We start from the raw sequence: 15,144 nt of genomic DNA, 5'->3' as shown, positions 1-15,144 counted from the left end.
CCCCTAGTCACCAAACAACAGGGTTTCCACAGGGTTAGAATCCCTGGGAAATCAGCAGTTAACTGTAAAAAATCCCACTCTGGAGAACACTGACAAGCACAAGACAGGTATACATCAAAGACAGCAAAGTCTTCTTACTTGGGAATACCCTCAATAGCAAAGTGGATGTTTGTTACTACTGCTAGCCAGCACCAGGCTGGTGAGGAGCATCTGCTGGTCTGGGTCCCCAACCAGAAGCAGTAATTGGTGTCCTTCCACAAACAGGTTGTGTTCCGATGCTCCAGTTAGTACTAGTCCAGGCAGCCTGCTACAGGGGTGGTTAGGTCTGGGTTCTCTTTTTCATCATATTTTCAGGCTGCTCATCTTTCTCATTGTGGTTTCGACAATACTATTTCCCGTTTAAGGGTTTGCCTGGAACAATCAGTGACTAAGACTGAGTAAAATGGAAAGGTTGAAGATAGGGAAAATACAACACTGAAGGAATGAAGTTTCTGTCTTTCTAATCTTCCTCTAAATCTTACTAGTGTTACAAACAGCAGGTTGTTGCCCAATGTGTGATATTAGACAATATTTCCACCCAGTGGGATTCCAGCCATTTTTTTTTCCCCGATTAAGTAACTATTTTTCATGAAAATGAGAAAACATAGTTGAGACTAGTCCTGCCCATTTATCAACCATTCACATTGTGTGCCATTTTTTCCATACACAATTTTTATTTTTTAATTAATTCAGGTTTCATGACGTATGAAATGCACTATCAGCATCTCTAGAGAATCATGTCCTTCCCTTACTATTAGGTGACTATGTCGATTCAGCTATTGTCCTCTCCTCACAGGTTACCTAGTTATACCGGGCTTTTATACTTTGGCTCTTTCTAGACCATCAAAAAGCCCACCAGTGTCTGTGACGAGAGGTATGGAGTGAAAATCTCTGAAATACCTTGGAAGTTTTGTAAGCAAGCCAGGTACTGTGATTGCTTTTAAAATGCCCTAAAGACAATTGAGTACTTTGGTATTAAGCTTTCTCATGAGATTAAGAGCTTCTTTGCAAAGCCCAGTTCTGATGCTGGATCACAGTTCATTTAGTTACTTAAGCATTTGACCACCCCTTTCTTTTTTTGTCTGGAATGGTAGGTATGCGTGGGTACTTGTTGCACTGGGGATTTTGATTTCTGCCACCTACAGAAACAAATACAGTCTATATCAACTGAGAAATTAAATTTTCCCTCACCAGAAAATGACGCCAATTGAAGCAGATATCAATAAGTAATCACAGTAATTTCTCAAAACATGAGATCAGAAGGTATTTTATGTTTAAATTTAGTAGGTAGATTGTTGCAATCTTCATTCAAAGGTTATGAATGGAAAAATGTCTTCAATGGCATGTGTAGCATTTTGAGTCCTCCTTATTTGTACACCACTATTAAACAGCAGTTGTGAATCTCAAAAATAGAAAAACATAAACTAGTTCTGAAAAAAAAAAATACAATGAAACCCCAAACAGGACCAAAACTATTTGAATTTGGCATGTCTTAGTACATGTCCTAAGAAATACATTTTAAGGTTCTCTAAACCTACCATTTAGTGTGTGAATGAGAAAAGTGTGATAGTGTAGAAAAGGGGAAGTTATTTTAAATGACAGTTTACACCAATCACATTATTTGTTACTTTCAGTGTTATTTTAAAAAAATCATAAATTCTGTTGTTATAGGATGACTAATTTATGTTCTTGTTTAGCAATGAATAGGGATGCTCAGCTAGAATCACGTATGTGAAGCAAGAAATATAAATAATTTTATAAAATCCTAACGAAAGTAGATGAACTTAATACATGTTAAGTATATTTCTTTGAAGCTGGTATTTATTTGTTTGGGATCGAAGGGTTGGTTATTTAGAAGTCACTGAGAAAAAGCTTGAAGAGTAGGTGTTGGTTTCAGGTTTTTGTTTTTTAGTTTACTCATCCAAGTAGATTAAGAACTTATTCTGATTCTCCTGTTTGCAATTAGATTATTCAAATTTATCTTGTTTTTCAGATCTTACTTATAATATTTTTCATGACTTGTCATTTTTTGCATTAAAATACTGAAAATTGGGTAATTTTGTTGCAAACTAGAACACTGTGGATTTTTTGAAGCACATTTCACAGCAGGTCTGGATATCTTTATTTAGAAACTCACTTGTCAATGCATTGGATTAAAAGGTTCCTAATTATAAATTCCCCTTAATAGTTAGAATTAAGATTACAGTAGTGAACTTCACTAGAAACTAAGAACACTGAGTATTTTCAGATTCAGATCTGTAATGAGGGGTTTTTTTTTAGCAAACCAACTTAATTAGAGATCAGGGTTATAGACTTTTTCTGACATCAGTAGTCTTTGGAACAGACCATAAGTATTTATTTTCACAAAAATTTATCTTCTAATTAAATTTAGCTACCATTTGTAGGTCTAATTTTGAAGTCTCTAATCAGGCAGCTTCCTATTACCACAAGTAAAGTGCACAAGTAAACTTTCAGACTTTATTACAAAGGAACACATAGATTTTTGTTGCTTCAATTAACTTGTCAATTTGTTGAAGAAAGAAAAATGGCTAGAATCTTATTAGTAGGTAATCTCCTCAGTTCAAAATTATCAGCCAAATTGCCACCTAGCCCCTAATATTTTGGGTTTATCTATCTGCATTACAAAACTGGTTATTTTCTTGTATACACTGTGGGTAGAGCTACTGAATTGCACATATCTACACCCAGTGAAGGAAATTAAGCACGCTTGTCTCTCTCTGCAGGATCCGACAGCATTATCAAGAAAATCATCTACGCTACCTGAGATAGCTGTTGTTGTTTTCTTGCATGAGACCTGAAGACAAAAGCCTTCTGATGTCAGTAGATTTTTTGTCATATCAGGGTTTTGCACTGAGCTTTTAATAGCAGTATTTTTAAAGTTTAGACTTGATAAAGCTGACTATGGTTTTGCAGTATGCAGTTACACGGTTTCTTAATTGAACCTAGATTTTAAAAGAGCAGAGTGAAAATTAAACAAAAAGCCTCTCCCTTCTTGAACTTGTAGTGTGTTTCATCCCTACATATTGTATTGTATCCCTGAATATTGTATAGAATATTTTCTAACTTTTCTATTTTTTTTCTGGTAGTTTCCCAAAGGTTTTTATAACAAGTGAGATTTCTAAAATAGTTAAATAGATAAATAGGCAGCTACTGCAAATTCAATCAGCAATTTGAAAATCCACCAGTTACTCCTTTTCTTACACATCAGCATCTCTAATGAGACCTTCCCTAACTATTGTATTTGATGCTTTCATTGCAATGGTATGCAAAATTTACCATCAGTAATATAACCATGTGTATTTGTTTTGATTTCAGCAAGTTGTCTGATGCTATGTACAAAGGAATAGAAATTCAAGACACTCAAAGAACCCACTATCTGTGCATTAATGTCTGTGATAGGTACAAGTTAGTTTCATTTAGCAAGGTTAATAAAATTAAAATGTGTAAACAGTAATTTTTTGTCTAGGGAGTTCAGTCCTGACTTGTCTTCATAAGCAGGGCATTTACTCAACTGCCTACCGTCTCAGACACAACTACCTGATTTTATTTAAGTTTTTGAATACTGAGAACAGGTTATAATAATAAACTTGAAAAACCTAAGTAAATTCAAAGAAAGCAAACATTTGGCTGAGCAGTTCTATACACAGGCATGTCTTTGTTGTGGCAGGACTCCAAAATTAATCTTCCCTTCTGTGTATTTTGCACAAAAGAAAAAAAAAAAGAAAAAAAAAAAGTCCAAGATGAGGAAGACTTGAGAAAACAATTAGTTTTGAATTCAGGCATTCACCAGATTGTTCTGAGATCAAGAACATTATATATGAAGGGAGAGGAATGGCTAACGTCAAGTCTGTCATTTTCCTTTCCTCTTCAGCAGGGAAGAAGTCCTTGTTAATCTTTCACAAAGTGGAACACTGTCCAACACAACATAAGAGCAGAACACACTGGCAGAAATTTTGGAACATGATTTTGATATGCATGTCGTCAAAGATAGTTAGAGAGAGTGGCAGTGATATCTCTAAAACAAAGCTAACTTTGTAAAAATAACATAAAGGAGTTTCTTAACTCCGTTCCTGATTTTTCATAATTGACATTGGAAAAGAAGTCTGTGTTATACTGATAAGGTGCATACAAAGGCTCAATTAAAATAATAATCAATAATGCCATTAATAATGCAAATGTGAGTGCATAAAAGGTGAGGCAATGATGAAAGTAATAAAGAACTGGCAGAGAGCTCCTGTATCCTATTTAATTTGTCTATTTTAATAGGATTGTCTAGTTAAATTGCCTATAGTCTATTTAAATTAGGATTTTAATTGTCTGCTACTTTGTTTTCACTAAAGAATATGTACGCAATAAATAACAACAAACACCCCCCCATATCTTTGCATGAAATGATGTTTTAGAGGTGGGTATCAAGGACATTAGAAATACAGTTTGCAGTTTGTATTCAAAAATAAATGACGGAAGAATAGAAACAGATTGATGGCCCAACTTCTCCACAGTGAGATCTACTTCTAGCAGGACACAGAAACCTACCTGACAAAAGGTATTCTGATAGAGATGCAGGTTCAGACTTACGAACTACCTTATATTAGCCAAGTTCCCATAGAAAACCAGTATAATTTAGGCATCTATCAGTCCTTAATCCCCCCTAGATCTCTCCAGCTGTGTTTTGCTGTATCTGATGTTGTCAAAATGTAAATGTCTGATCAGGGAACAGGATGTTTCTAAAATAAGGACCCTCACATTTGCAACTCAATCTTGGTTCTTAGTTTGGTATTGGAAAGCAAATGTTTTATATTATTAAGACACATTGGCTCTATTTTGCTTATTAGACAGTTATGTGTAGAAAGTCTGTAAACCCTGAAAAAGGTTTTCTGTGTGGATTACTTAAACAGATGTAGTGCATCCTACTGGACGCTATGTCAAGATATATGGATGACAGAGAGATGATTAAAGACAGCCTTGGCTTCACCAAGGGCAAAATCCAAAGAGTTGCAGTCCACAGCTCAATGTTCAAATGGAGATCAGTAACATGGGGTGCCCTGGAACAAGTGCTGTTTAGTATCTTTATTAATAACACAGACAGTGGGATTGAATGCACCCTCAGAAGGTATGGATGACACCAAGCTGAGTGTTGCAGTTGATTTACTCGAGGGAAGGGATGCCACCCAGAGAGACCTTGGCAGGCTTGAGTAGTAGGCCCATGAGAATCTTGTGAAGTTCAGTAAGGTCAAGTGCAAGGGTCAGGGCAATCCCCAGTATCAGTACAGCCTCAGGGATGAATGGATTTAGTGCAGCTCTGCAAAGAAGGACCTTGGGATAGTGGTACATGGAAAATGGGACATGACCCGGCCACATGCACTTGCAGCCCAGAAAGCCGACCATGTCCTGAGCTGCATAAGAAACAGCATGGCCAGCAGGTCACAGGAAGTGATTCTCCCCTTCTACTCTTCTCTCATGAGACCCCACCTGGAGTACTGTGTCCAGCTCCGGAATCCCCAGTACAAGAAACACATGGACCTGCTCAAGCAGGTCCAGGGAAGGGCCACAAAAATTATCAGAAGGATGAAACACCTCTCTATGAGGACAGGCTGACAGAGTAGGTGTTGTTCAGCCTGGAGAAGAGAAGGCTCCAGGGAGACCTTATTGCAGCCTTTGGGTATATAAAGGCAGCTTATAAGAAAGATGGAGAGAGACTTTTTCTAAGGCTTGTAGTGACAAGACAAGGGGCAGTGGTTTTACACTGAAAGAGGGTAGATTTAGATTAGATATAAGGAAGAAATTTTTTTAAATGGTGGTGGTGAAACACTGGAACAGGTTGCCCAAAGAAGCTGCAGATGACCCCTCCCTGGAAGTGTTCAAGGCCAAGTTGGATGGGGCTTTGAGCAACCTGCCCTAGTGAAAAATGTCCCTGCCCATGTCAGGAACGTTGGAACTACATGACCTTTAAAAGTCACTTCAAACCTGAACCATTCTATGATCTGTGAAGATAGGTATAATATATTTCCAGTCCTGAAACAAATCAGCGTACATACAACAGTGGAGATATGCCAGTTTGCCTAAACTGATGGTCTGGACTGGTGAGCATTCTTGGCTGATGAGCATTTCTTTCTCTAGGCATAACTAAGTATAATTATCCTAGGAAGACTGAAAATAAGTAGTGTCTAATTGAATCAGTCTTGGGAAGAACTGACTTTATTTATTTACCTTCCTTATAAGATAAAGAGAACACTAAACCTATTGAGAAATTGTTTGTTGTTCATATTCTCATCTTATCCAAGTACATGATCTTGATCTCATTATCTTTCCTCCTTATTACTCTCTTGATTTTTTCCAATTGTTATGTCCTTTTGCAGGCCAGGTTGTAAACTCTCTAGGGCAAGGACCATGGCTTCCTATGATAGGTTCAGTGATGCTCACAGCAGGGCACTGAATCTGACTATTACTTTTGGCCACTGCTGCAATATGAAGAGCAGCACTGAATACAGAATGCTGTATCGAACAGATGCAACATTTAGAACATGGGAAAGCCCTCATGCAGCTGTGTTTATTATTAAAAAAAGTTGACAGTAATTTTGACACAAGTGAAACACCCATGGTCATTTTCCCTTTGGTCTAAATTTCAGATTTTGTCTTACATACCAATATTATGAATGCTTTTACTATTCTGCTCTATAGTAATACTTTTGGAAACACATTTCTAATTTAATTCCCATTTTCATCCATAGGTAGTTATCAGATTTTACTGTAGATCTTCTCATTGCTCAGAGGATTGGAGAAATTATTTGAAGTAAAACATTAAGTCATGCAGTTAGATTAAAAGGAATGTTTATAAAAACATACTGAACGTATACCAGGATGATGACTGTAATATTTGCTTCACCAACTAAGAGTAGAAGAAAAGGATACTTAGAAAGTGGTTATTTAGCTTTAATGAGCTGAAATAATAGTTGATTGTAAATATTTTCTCCTCACTGAACAGACTCCTAATTGAAGACCAGTCTTTGAGGGTAAGCTCGGAAACTGTCACGGTGTACCAGGTTGATTTAATTGGGTTTATTCTGAGTTGAAGACTAACATAGTAATTTGTCTAAACTTCACTGCATATGTGTCATTTCAAACTGTTCAAAATTATCTCAACATATGTCATGTAGCCAGACAGAAACTTTCATGAAAATAGATATATTATTCAGAAATGTATACACTGAGTTGTGCTAATTTCAATTGAATACTGAGTGACAGATGTGGCTGCTGCCTTTGTCTGAGAAAGTGAGGAGCTCCTTCTCCATCCCTCCAGCTGAGTGTGTTGTGCCCTGTGATATATGTCTGGGCTATGTGGCTGCATCAGGTCAGGCAATGGGCTGATGCTGCCAATAGGATCTACAAGGGATAGTCAATGGGATGAGGGAGAGAACAAATAACAGACCTCTTGACCCTGGTGCAACACTGACTTCTCAGTAACTTTGGAGGCACTAGGGAAAAGCTGGGGCCACACAGTGGCTGGGTTTGTGTAAGTTATCTCTGTGGTGGCATGGGAGCAGGACGTGAAACATGAGATCGGGAAAACCAGGAACAATTAAGCCACTTATCTTCCCCAGTAAATCTACAGCTAAACCCACAGTAGTTTTTATTTTAGTCTAGTTTTACCATACTATTTTCTTTCCATATTTTTTTTTTTTTAGCAAAACTCCCTGTATGTACCTATCTATATAATAAGCACCATTTCCCTGCATACCTTGAACAAAATCAAACTCTTGGATCTATACAAATACACAGACCATCATAAACAAATACATATAGTCCTAAGCTTTAGGAGATTTTATATTTCTTTTCACAGTCCATGCTTTGCTATGGGGAACTCAATAGGGGGATTGCTGTTCTGCAGAATGGGGTGTCTCATCAGTCATAGTAGGACAAGAATACAATTTCTAGCACAAAATTCTGAAACAACTGTAGGGACGTGTGCCTGCTCCTAGGTTTTCTGCTTTTCCAGTTACTGTGACTGCTCCACTGAAGTCAAGATTCATGGAGGAAGACAGAAAGAGTTTCTCCAAAAAGCCATGAGAAATCAATAAGGAATAAGAAAGTCTTGACTTAGCAGCATTGTTTTACTCAGTGTTATGGACCTCTTGAGAAATAAAGAGCAGAGCCTATAGGACTCCTATAGGGCTTCTCTTGGAATTATAGCAGTAGAAGAGACCCTGTAGGAAGACAGAACCTGAATAAGTACTGGCAAGTTTAAGAAGCAGAGATGCTGCTTGAGGGGGATGAAGCTTACTCAATGTCTGGCTTCAGAAGCAGGTGTTCCTGTCACAGACACACAAGGAATACAGTGTGTCTGGATTCCCCTTTATTTTGTCGACAATACTCATTTCTAGTGAATGACTCCCATGGAAATCAACTGAGTTACACCAGCATGGGACTTTTAATCTTGAGAGTAGAACATTTAACGTTTGTGTATGTCCTGTGATGTATTTTTTAAAGAATGAAAATTCCTCCAAGTACTGTATTTTTCACATTTTTAATTGCAGCTCTGACTTCTCATTTCACTTTGCATTAAAAGTAGAATGGTTTCCAGCACAACTCCCCTGTTGTAATACTTTGGTTAATTAAAACTTAAATTTAACTGTGGTAGGAGCTAGGAAAAGAGCACAATTTAAAATGCATGAATTAATTAAAAATGGCAATATACTGTCTTTGTCAAACTGCCATTTGCCTTTCCATCATTACTGTACTGTCCTTACAGGCTGATATTTGCCAAAGACTAAACAATAACAAGTAGTAACTTTAGTTTGCATTACATCATGGAAGATTCAAAAGCATGTTATAGAAATCTCCCCCATCACTGTTCTTTGCACACCACTAAGGAAGAAAGAGCATGTCATTGCTTTAAAGTAGTGTTAATGAGTAGTGTTGAACAGGAAGAAGATGAAATATTCTTTTATAGAAACCTCTGTGGAAATCTGTAAGCAAGATTACTTGAGTTAGAATTTGGATTGGAATTTGGATTTACAAAATTTTAAAGCCAAGAAAGATCTATACAGTCTGATCTTCTGCATAGCACAGGCAATGGAATTTCACCCAGTAATTTCTGCATAAAGATCATAATTAGTTGCTGAGCTAAAATATCATTTTTAGAAAGACAGTCTTGGATTAAAGAGGTCAAATCATAGAGAGCTCACCACATCCCAAAGTCAGCTGATGCAATAGTTTTTTCCCTTCACTTCAAACCAAACCAAAACTGTGCATTATTTATAATTTGAATTTAACACCTCTGCTGAAATTGTCATTCAGGACAGCACCTGTAGTAAGAAAGAGCCTGCTAACACAAGCATAAACATGTTTTAGCCATGAAAAGCAGTAACTGGAGAAGTAAGAAAAGTAAAGCACACTTTTGTTCACTGTCCTTGTTCACTCACCTTTGCAAGGTCCCTCACTTTTCCCTTCTGACTGAGAGAGGGCCTGGGTTGTGCTGAAGAGCTGAAGCAGCTTTGAAGCACCTTTTGAAATGAACCCTAGCATTTTTTGGTCTTTGGAGTGACTGTCCTCCACTGGTTTTCTACCTGTGGGAAAGGAGCATGTTGCTGTAAAGGAGCAGTTTTGGATGGAGCATCTGATGTGCTGAAGATATATTTATCTAACTTCTTGGCATTCTTCATGCCAAACAATGGAGTGCTACTGAACTGAGAAAACCACCAGTGAGTGTCAACTGCATGGGAAGAGACCCGCTTACCCCCCAGAAGCATTTTGGGAAATTTTGATATCCAAGCACCTGAAGACAGTCCGATGCCTTTTTCTCAAGGCTTTGTCAAACACATTAATAAAGAGAAATTGCTAAGTTTTCTCTTTTGTTACATGTTTTTTACTTTCTACACACTGGGATCAGAATTACTGCATCACTTGAAAAAATTCAATTTCCTTTACCACTCAAAATTTATGTTCAGAACACATGATCATAGCTGTAGCTTATAAAACTACATTTAAAATCCACACTCTAAGAAAAAGGCAGAGCGGGTGGAGGGACTGTTCAAAAAAAAAAAAAGCCTCATACCTGGGGATCATATTGCTCCACCTAGTCAGTCCTACCTCATGAGTTGCAGCTTTTGCTCAGACTTAAAATATATCAGGTAAACTATATCCCGTGCCTGAATAAACTGGACAGGTTCTTTCCTTTGGTGTTAAAAGATATCAGAGGCTAGAAAGAAAAGACACATTTCCACTGTGGTTACTGTGACTCAGTCAATCCTGTCTCACCTGTGCAGTCCCAGAGAGTCCTGTGCACTCCAGACTGGTGCACCTCCATGCTCTATGTGATCAAATCCTAACCAAAACACACTAGTCCTAAGAAGCCTGCAAACAAAATGAGACTACTGGAACATTCATTTTGAATCATTGGTGACTATATAGCATCTAGAGAGCATCTCTTATCTCTTTAGGTTTTAAAATACCATCGAGAATAAATTTGCCTTCATTTTTATTTTGCTTACTGTGGCAACACCCCGATTATAAAACTAATGTTCTCATAAATAATAATGGTTTTTGTTTAAGAACATAAGACTTATAATAATTCAGTTATTTTCTGTGACAGGAAACGGTCATGTTGTTATTCATATCACATAAAATCATGTTTTCATAAACTATGCAGATATTTAAAATATATTGTTTCAGAAAGATATTCCAAGCAGTGAACAATGTTAAGTGTGAGACAGTGATATCCTTGAGAAACACAAACTCAACTCATTTGAACCCATAAAAAAACAAGCACTGAGGTTAAACCATAAAATGTGGTGTGCAGTTTCTCACTACAGTAAACCACTGGTCTATTAGGTATGCAGGCAATATGTGTTTGTTTGCTCCTGTGGATACTGAAAGTATTCTGAATTCCTCATGACTTTAAATATTATGTTATAAAATGTTAAATCAATACCTTTAGGACAAAAACAGAATCCAGCACATCCCACCTAAATTACTAAGGCTGAAAAATAAAAAATCTGGACCTAAGCTTCTGAAGATTTTTTTTTTTTTTTTTTTTATGGAACATATTTCTACTTCAGCTATTAAAAAACTCCAGTTTAATCCCCTGCACTTGTTTACACCTGAGAATAATGATGTACTTTATTCATTTGCTTTTGGAAAAGGCTATTTTTGTTTCAGTAAAAGCAACAAGCAAACTTTTTTTCCTGGGGTTTTGTGTTTGGGTTTTTTTTTTCTTTTTTTTGTATTACAGCATCTTTGAAGTTAGAAGTTACCCTGTCTTTTTAAAGGGAGTTTCCTGTTAAAGAAAACTAAGAAAATTATATGCCTCAATCCAGCAGGACAATTTATTGTTGTTTATGTCTGCAGTGGACCTAACAGCAACACATATAGCAGCAAGCTTTCTTTCTGGGAAAACCAAACAAACGCTGTCCTCATTTTGTTAATTGAACAGATAGATTTTTCAGAGTTCACCAAAAGTTAAACATTCTGAAACAGACCAAAAGCACAAATAGGCTTCTTAAAAATAGTATTCTTTGGGAAAGAAGCAACTCAGAGAGAGCATTCATGTGAAGACTCTTGTGAAAGCAATTTCTTAGAACAGATCTTTGCAAAGTTTTTTCCACTTATAAATGCTGATTGTTGTTTTGGGGTTTTTTTAATGCAAATTTCTGTGGCATTAATTCTGGGAATTTGTCCAGTTAAACACATTCTTCCATTTAGCCCAAGAGGAAACTCTCAGCAGCAATTCTGAATTGTTTTTTATTTTAGCAAGATTGATGTGGAAACCTTTGTTTTGTCTTGAGAGATCCTCAGACCTATCATGTGCAGTGTGATGATATTTAATCTCAGAAATGCAGCTGCTTCAAAGCCAATACTGGGGCAAATAAATATTTACCCCTTGATTAAAAAGAGGAAAATACCATACCAGGCAGGAGCTTGGGACTTTCTAGCTATCAACAATATTCTATGTGTCCATTGCCCTCTCCTGGTTTTATCTGGTAATTTTTCAGGTTTAGAATATCCAAAACAGATCTCCTAAGATCATTATGCATTCCTCCAACAGTGTCTTTTTTTTCCTTTTCCACTCCAATATATCACTTGTGAACATGGTTTTTAAGGGAGTACAAACGACTTCTCTCATCAGTGTACTGGAAACAGGCTAAGAGGCAGCACTTGAGTCAGACCTGGAGAACTGCTCCTTGTGGTGTTCATCTGCGACAAACAGAGCAATCCAGGCAATGCCTGAATTTAAAAAACATGCTTTTGATAATGTACTGCCTTAAATACTAAAAAAAAACCCAAACCAAAACAAAACAAAACAAAAAAAAACCCAACAAAAAAGAAGCTGTTATGAGTTAATAGCTCATTACAGGTAAGGATCTCTCAGAGGGCAGAAGTCTGTATCTCTTCATGAAATATATGAGGCCCAGTTTAGCAGTTTGTTAAGGGCAATGCCCAAACAAGTTCTGAATATCTCCAGGGATGAAGATCCCCCATGCTTCTGGGCCCATTCAACTGTTTCACCACCCTCTCAGTATGTATATATTTTTTTTAACATGGAGTCAGAGTTTCCCATGTTCTAATTTGGTGAGCTTGTTTCTTAGAATGGCACCCTTCATTTCTTAAAGGAGAAGTCTGATGAAGGTAAAGGAATGATAGAGTTTAAATATCATGACTGCTGCAGAGAATGAGAATAAGCATATATTTTTTTAATACTCAAAAATATGAGCACTGCCAAGTTTACATTAAAAAAAAATTTAACATCTTCTTTTCACCAGGTATAATTACCTTGTGGACTAACTACTGCTGAATAATCTAGAGAGTACAATGCAGGCATTGTGATCCAAACTGAGAAAATAATGGAAGACAACCCATAAGCATCTATTAAACCCAGTGATATTAAAGCAGCTGTGTTCAGGAAGGCTACAGCCTTCTGACTTCTTCAGGTTAAGAATGTGTTCCCAAGGTGGGTCACCCCCGCACAGCCTGTTGGTATATGGTCCCCTGGCCATCCTGTACTCAGTACTAGCAGGGGCATCATACATTGTACAGGTGGCATATGTGGCACAGGATTTTGAATTAGGAACCCTGTGACCTGCATTTATTGTCCAGAAGAATGAGAAATTTAAAGTGTAGCTTTAATGGCATGAGATGGAAAAGACATTGAAAGGAGAAGTAGCAGAGTTTGACTCCACGTAAACAGTCATATGTGGGAACTGGGATCTGATTTCTCATGTTCATAAGTTGGAAGGAAATCATGTTGGATCCCTATATAGACTGAAGCTTCTTACTGGTATGTATGTTGTTCATATCACGTTTGTCTTCATCTTCACTACAAATAGATGCTATCATGTGCATATTTTTTAGAGAGAGAGAGTGTGTGTGTTCATGTCTTATGCATGCATGTATGTTTTGGGGTTTGAGAATGCTGTAGTAGTAAAAGAGACTTTAAATGTCCACACCTCAGGAAAGACTCTTACAGACAAGTAAGTGGGAGGGACAGCCAGCTAGCCAAGTGTCTTGCAAGGACACCTTATTAAGGGTCACATCAGCAGTAAACCTGGAGGTGTAACTGAGACATAGTACTGAATCATCGCAGATTTTCCTGCCTTGAATGTAAGGCCCTGTGTTTTATAATGCAAAATCTAGTTCCTCATATACAGCATTTTTAATTTACCAAATCCCGAGTTACTTGATCTGTTAGAAAAAAATTACATGAAGATGTGCAATTATTTAAGCAAAGTTTTAGATCTCACAAATTTGTAGATTCTCACAAACATGACCATACAGTGTTGTCCTAAAAGCCAGAATACTGGGACATTCTTGAAACTTCGCTTTTCCTTTCACTATGTTATTAATCTTCTCCACTGAAGATAATTCCATTCAGATCCCAAATTGTCCAGCAGGAATACTGGTGGCTCTGGGACTTCCCAGGCATAAGAGAAGTCTTTAACTGGTGAGGGGATATGACTTAAACTGAATGTTTAGACTAAAGAATTTATCTAAAATAACTACACAGTGCTCCCAAAATAATCTGTCTGCCAGATTTAGTAGACGTTCTGGTAGGTTTTAGTAGAAATGTCCACATCCTGGAATCTGGCTTTTATGTAACATGATAACACTGGAAGGAGTTAGAACTTTTGGTTATCCTTACAGCTAAATAAATAAAAAAACCTGCATAACATACACTAGTCACTCAGCTTCATATGCTATGGGATTCTAGGTAGATCCGCAACGAAATTATAAAAGTGGTTACATCATGTATCAGGTAGAGAGAATGAATATCTAAGGCACATCAGTGTTTTTAAATTCAAGGTGAGAGAGTCCTGTAGTCTAAATTGAAAATAAAGAGATTTTCCAGAAGTGGATACACGATTATTCTTTATATATCTATATACTTTGTTGAGAACAGATCCAAATCCATGAAAAACTCCATGGCTTTTCGGGAGAGATAATATATACTAAGTATTAGAAAGATAAGCATCACTTTGTTTTTCCTTTAGTAAATCTTCATGTTTGTACAGCAGTTTTTCTACTGAGGCTCAGGGTATAGTTTTAATTTCTATGAAGAGAATAATGTTCCCTGGTGAAACCAAATCAAATTCATCACCTGAAGACTTTGTGTGGTTTCACATCTATTTCCAACTATTTTTCTACTGTGTATAAAGTTTATAGGCTAAATTGGCTTTTATCATCATCATCTTGCCTTTCAGACTTTGATAAGGTAGTCTCTTATCTCCTCTCCTCTTAGCTGCAGGGTTGGGCAATGGGGGTGATTGCATAAGAACGACTAATTTGATTTTTCAAATGGTGTCACCAAATTAATATCCAGACAGAGACTTTTAATTATACTTTTAAAAACATTGTAATTTTTATGGCATTTAGTGCTCTGAGCTCATTTCTAACTAATATGATTTAATCAACTAAGATCAGAAAACCCACTGGAGATTAGAAAGTGGAAATTTTTCCTTTAAAAATATTTTAATGTATTTAGGAAACCATAAATATGAGGCAATTTTAAATGGAGAGCTGGAGATTAGCTGAAACAATGTAAGAGAATAGATGAGAAGCAATATCTTAAACATAGTACAAAAGAAGTTAGAC

This window comes from Athene cunicularia (genome assembly GCF_003259725.1).
Source record: "Athene cunicularia isolate RWA chromosome Z unlocalized genomic scaffold, athCun1 chrZ_part1, whole genome shotgun sequence".
In the NCBI taxonomy this organism is placed as follows: Eukaryota; Metazoa; Chordata; class Aves; order Strigiformes; family Strigidae; genus Athene; species Athene cunicularia.
Note: the sequence above shows the minus strand (reverse complement) of the source record.